Below are 6,605 nucleotides of genomic sequence, written 5' to 3'. Positions count from 1 at the left end.
TGCATTTACACTGAAATTTGACCCAGGCCCTGCAGCCTACACTTCAAACTCAATAATGGCACAAGTGCATTAAAGGTAGGGAGCATAAAACACCTTAATCTCACCTCTCTCCCAAAGATAGCACAGCTAACTGAACTGCAGGGCCTCCTGAGCTGCGGATAGACTGGCTAAGTACTCGCTTAGGGGAGAGTACCATTTACTGCATCGTCAGCCACACTTCCTGAAATAGCCTGTGTTTCCTTGGGGGCCGCTCGGTTGATCACCACCTCCGACCTGCAGGGACTCCTGAGAACAGACAGGGAAGCAGTGGAGTCCCTCCCGTTGCCATCAGTCCAGCCAGCTGTGGTTAGCACAGTAACAGCCTTCCCGGAGGCCACTGCTTTGCCTGCAGTCCAGCACGACAAAGTGGCCAGCTACTGCATCTTCACCTTAGCAAGGACTGCCCCATGGCATAAAACGATACAAAAAAATGCCATGTGTGAGACAATTCACGTAAATCCCATTTTTTTTGAAGACTTATCTAAACTAGGAACTTTCCAGACAGACAACCCTGCTTGTGAGATCTTAACTCCTTCGCACGTTGCTGGGACAGATATTAAAAAGGCGGTCGCTTCCCTAGCAGGTCTGCTTGCTCCGTAAAATTAGCACTCACAGTTTTCCTCTTGCAGCTCAGCTGTAAGATCAGCCCTGAATAGCTGTGCCTCGCACTATCTGGCTGCCGCACAAAGCAAGCAATTAGAAGCACAAACGTCCCCATTTGCTCCCACGCTTCATTTTCAATCTCATAAACAGAGATCGGATCGAGCCACAGAAGTGAGAGGGACCTTTCTTCAAGCTTAGGGGTAGTTTGATGTACACTTGATTCCTGTATGTTACTGTGGAAGAATTCAGCTGAATGAGAGTTACAGCCAGACTTGCGCATTAAGCCCAGTGGTTCTGGTGTTACTTATGTTAGTAACGGGCAAGTAATGAAAAATACACACATATCCTGGAGTGCACTTGCAATCACTGCTTCATCCCGGAGGTATGAGCACAAAGTAAAGACCAGGAGACAGTCCCAGCACAGATGTGTAAACTGAGTAGGCTTTACTGCTGGTGGTCACTGGATGGCATCTCTCCTCTGAGTGCCAGCAGGTCAAGATTTATGGGGTGTCACTGAATTTTAGGATGCTTTTTGTGTTGTTCAGTAATTCAAACTCCAGTTATACTCACAGACTGAGTGTGGTGCACTCAAGTGCTTACTCCTCACTCCTGTACAGATCTGAATGCCAAGTGTCCCCTGGTCCACCTCTTACAGTGACGTGATCTTCACCAGCACTGAACCACCATTTACCTCAGCACTCAGAGGATGCCCAGCAAGATCAGTCCCGCAGGAACGGCTTCTGTGCAGCCTCTTATTCCCCCTTAATGCTGCACAATATGCAGCCTTTCAGTCTTGCAGGAACAAGGGGTGAGCGACTTCACCTTCGTGAAGGGCCCACGCAGGCACCCCGCCAGTTGCAGTGGAGCAGCTGATGCCCAGTGACGTGCATCCATACTCCATGGCGTAACATCCAGCAGTTCTGCAGGTCTTCCTGGGGCAGTAATAGCTGTCAGAGAGAGGGTCTGCTTCCTTAGGGTCTCAGCAAACCTTTGTTCTTAACTCAGATCTAGGTCACTGCCAGTTCAGAAGCCTCACACTGTGCTCTTTTGTCTGGCGTGGATGTACCTTCAGAATGAGGACAGTCTTGGATGCTGCTAGATAAGGTGAAGGAAAAACAAGGGCTGAAAGATGTAGGAGCGCCTACTCTGTAATTCTCAATATCTGCCTGGGAAGACAGGTGGTGTGTGTGTGTTTTTTTTTCCCCCAAATCTACACTTTTCACACAAAGGAGAGGAATCAACCTCACCCCTCTTCAGTCCAGTCTGAGTACAGTACAAGAGCGTTCCCAGAACACAGGGGCTGGCTTGCCAGATCGTAACTGCAGCCTGCAGATGTGCTGTCAACAACAGTTTTTAAAAGATTAAAAGCCTTCCTCAAACTTTGTCAGCAATATTCCCCTCTCTTCCCGTGCAACTGAATAGTTCTACAAATCAGAGTACTCATTTATAATTAAAGTGCAAAATGAAACACCAGGAATGATGATACAGGGTTTGATTTGGCCCAGCCTGGTTCCTTTAACCTCCATAGCTAAGGCTCTTAGTTAGCACTTTGCCATCGTCTTTATGAAAAAGAAAGAAAGAATCCAGCACGTTAAAGCAGAATTTGGAACACATCTTCACTCTGAACAGCTGTTCTGTTTAACCATCTACCTCTTAGTATTTTTTATCAGCACACATTTCTGTGACAAAGATGCTGCTCATACACATGCCCAAGGCATGGCTTGTCACGGAGATGCTCCTGTTTGCCTGCAAACATTGCTGTTCACTATTCTTCCCTGATTGTACACTATTGCTGGGAAATTCGCTGCCGTCCTGATGAACTGTTCTCGAGCAGGCAATCAGCAGGCATCACACAGCCCGGCAGGATCAACTGACCAACCACACAGCCCAGGCTGTGGGAGAAAACACACACACAATAAACACACTCGGAGTGAAGTGCCTTGCATCTGATGAGCACTTGTAAACAAAGGATCTCTTGTGCTAAAAGAAATTGACTACAACAAATGACTCAGAGAGATCAGAGGAATACGTACGAAGGTGGCAACCTCTTCTTGCATATGATTTTATTTCCCCTTCCTCTCTTCCTTAGATATAACTACATGTGACAATCTCCCAAGCAAGCAATTTCAGAGGCTTCTCTGCTTTTGTTTTCCCAGTTCTTTCAAAAGCTCTGTCTCTTCTTTTCCCCATAGATGGACTGAAGGCTATGGTGTAGAGCTTTACATACGATTTGGAAATAAATAATGGATGATTGACTAAGCTGGTGACAGACTGCAGCAGCAGCAGCTGTGTGTGCTGGAAGCTAGCTGCAGCTTGGGGATTCTCTTTCCAGCTGAACGGAGGCAGTCAGGAAACTCTTCTCCCTTGCACAAGGGCTCGACACCATTTTCAGCACAATCTGGTTTTGGCCCATTCGGGAAGGGGTGAAGCTTCTGGTTTGCCGCTGTAACTATTCATAAAGGACTTGATGAAACAATCCTCGCACAGCCAACAGTCCCATCAAAGTCATTGAATGCACAAAGAGAGCTGGACTGAGGCCGTACAGCCTGTGCTTCTCTCCAAATTGATATCTGTTTTCAAATGTATATAGACTCGAGCCCCCATAGCAGCCCTTAAAGTTGTAATTGGTAAAAATCTAACCCAACACCAGAAACGACACGGCACATTCACATCCAGCTAGAATAATGCCTCCACAAAGCCCAGGTGCCCTGCCTACATAGCGCTCCTCAGAAGCCCTCCTGGTTCTTTATTGCACTGTCCTGAAATGTGAGGAATCTGTCCTACACCTCCTGTAAATTAACCATACAATTGGCCAGAGACAAACTATCGCAGCTAGAGAAGGGTCTGAAGATCTCATGGCTATGTGTCCAGTTCCTTTCTCAGTATTGACGGTTTCACCCAAAAACGCATCTCCCTGCTGCGAACGGGACCCCACAAAGACGATTTTCTCCAGGTGAGCATGAGCAATAAATTACGGTTTAGTGAGTCAGAGATCCTAAAATATCACCATGAGGCATGTGACTGCTGCATAATAATAATAATAATAGAGCAATGCGAGTGTACGCTTTTGGAATGTGCTAAGGAAATCCTCCACGGTGTGGAGGAGGAGAGACAGGCACACCCAGGCAGTCGCAGACACTCGCGGCACCTAGGGGCATCCAGGCAGACAGGCACGCCCCAGCTCACAGCACGAGACAGATAAGCACGTTCTGCTCCTACCAAAAACCCCTCCGACGGACAAAAGACGGGCACAGGAGCGGATACTGACCAGTGCCATTACTCGTCTCACAGCACACTGCTAAGGACTACGAACCGGCTCCATTTTATCTGAGTATGCCTCATTTCACGTGCAGTGCATCCAGGTGATACACAAAGCCACTCTTCCTGGTGCTTTCAGGCCCCTGTCAGACTTGCAAGCTAATTATCAGTAGAGGTGTTGACCATCCCCAAGGCTGTATGGGGAGTCTAATGGGATCCAGGCAGCTGAAATCGGGATCTGGACATCACGGCTGATATTAAATGAAATGTGAGGCATCTCTCACGCACAAATCATCCTGACTTGGGAAGGTGATAGCTCCTTGTGTTTTCCCTCGAGGACCACATTGCCCTTGAAATAGAAATGCACAAAAACAGCCCCTCACAAGAACGGTCTGTGTAGTGACCCTCCGACTGACACCACGGTGTTTCTCAGATATTTCAGTGCAGCCAGTGCCTTACTTAGCTGCTCTCTGGGAGGAAAGAGCTGATGGGCTAGAATGACCTTTGCCAGTCATCCTACACAAATCTTACGGCAGCTTTAAATTATCTGGCTGAGAGATCCAGCTCTCAGCTGAGGGATACTGTTTGGTATCAACACAGAGCCTAAGTTGGACAACAAATAGCAATCATTCAGACACTTCTGTCACTGTCTATTTTGGGATTTACACAGTTATGACATGCCTCTTCATATTCACCAGCAATCTGTCAGGAAGAGAGCTTGGACATTTCTGGAAGAACTACAGGATGGAAAACTCGTTTGGGTGCATCGGCAACATTTGGGACTAAGCCACAGCTCAGGACACCCAGTACAGCTCATAATGAGAGGAGCACCCCATTTCATCAACGTTTTGTGAGCTTTGCCAATCACGCCCGCACCCTTAGCAGCAGTGACCACCACCAGACTTTTATGTAAGAAATGATTCAGCTCTGTATAGCTTGCTTCAGCCATCCACTGATGACCAAAGGAAGACATCTCAAAGATTTCCTTAAAGACTAATGGGTAGGGAGGAAGAGAAGGAACAGTCACCCATGTCTCAATGCCTCCTTGACTGCATGTGTTCATGGGTCCAGGCAAACTCTGAAAGGCACCGACATCAGCTCCCAACCCCACTTTGCTGCACACCCACCGAGAGACCAGTCCCTTCTCTGCTTCTCATCTTCCCAGATCTGAGGAGCCAAATGTCTGTACCATTCCCCTTTCCTCTGGCAAAGTCAGAGTTCCAGCACGAGACACACATTGTCCTTGTGAAATCTCCTGAACAGGAATCAATATTGGTAAGATGAAACCTCTGCAGTTACTCAAACTCACATTGTGCAATATGTCTAGCAGACACACACAACAATTACCCAGCAGGAATTTTCCTTCCTGAATTTTTGGGTTCCACACATAAATTCCACTCTAGCTTTGTGACTAACATCCCCCTCCCTGCCTCCCAGGATTTCCTGATTTCTAGACCACACGTACTTTGAGCGAGATTTGTAAATGACTTGCCTTATTCTTGCCTTGAGGTACCTGAAAACGCTGAGCATCCATTTTCCGAAAGGGAGGCTTCCCGAAGATGTGTCTGGTAGGGCACCTGAAAATCAAAACACTTGAAGTCATTTAATCACATCTGAATATTTTATTTCTCTCATGCAAGTATTTTCAAGATTACTCTTTTACCGTGAGTATGGCGGTGCTATTTTCTTCTCCTTGAGGCTCTAGCTCTTGGATTCGAGCAGATGTCTGTACCCCACAGCACCCACAGCCTTGGTGAGGCCCAGCAGCCTAGCAGCAGCGGACTCACAACACCAAGGCATAAAGCGCGACTTATTAGCCCTGCTAACGAGGAATTATCCAGACACAGTTCCAGCGCACCGAGTGCCTTTACACGGAGCTGTTTCGCCAGCACTGCACCACCAGCCACCACACCAGGCTGGGCGTGTGTCGAGGAGAAGCTCAGGTCTCCATTTTAAAATGTCCTCATGGCTGTGAAGGGCGGCTTGAACGAACACACTGCACCACATCTGCAGTGTTAACACGTGGAAGTTACATGGCTAATGGAAAGCCGCCTCCCAATACACTACTGAGGAACAAAATCTCTCTGTATTTTCATCTGTCTACTGACTTTTAGGCACGAGGTGTGACCTACAAAGCATCTTGGCGCACCAACGCACCCAACCTACACCAAACCCCTCCAGTGCGTGCTGCAGACAGCGTGCTCAGCCTGCCAAAGCAGCGCTCCCTCTGTTATTCTTCAAGATGAGGGCCACTCCCCACCACTCCCCCAAAACCTAGAAACATCCCAGGCACCAGTAAGCACCAACCCATTTTCCCAAAGCACATGGGAAAAAGGGATTCGGGGGAAAGCAAAGTCCCAGCGCAGCAGGTGCCAGGGGGCTGCCGAGTTGCTGGGCCCAGGCTCTCAAAACCCTCACGACGCAAGGACATAGGGTACACAAGGACATGGGGTCTGTGCCCCAAAACACCCCGCTGGGACCTGGGTGAGGTGAGGGAGGTGGGCGGTGGGGCTGAGGGGGCAGCAGGGCTGAGGGGGGAAGCAGGATGGGCGCCGGGCTGAGGGGGGGCACAGGGAGCCTGTTAGGGGCACAGGGAGCCCGTTAGGGGCACAGGGGGCCGTGTAGGGACACCAGGGACCCGTGAGGCGCCCCGAGGCCCCGGCTGCCAGGCACCCTGAGGCAGGACGCTGCCCTCAGGCCCGCGC

The sequence above is a fragment of the Anas platyrhynchos genome, chromosome 5, assembly GCF_047663525.1.
Source record: "Anas platyrhynchos isolate ZD024472 breed Pekin duck chromosome 5, IASCAAS_PekinDuck_T2T, whole genome shotgun sequence".
NCBI classification, from domain to species: domain Eukaryota; kingdom Metazoa; phylum Chordata; class Aves; order Anseriformes; family Anatidae; genus Anas; species Anas platyrhynchos.
This window is presented reverse-complemented; position numbering follows the sequence as displayed.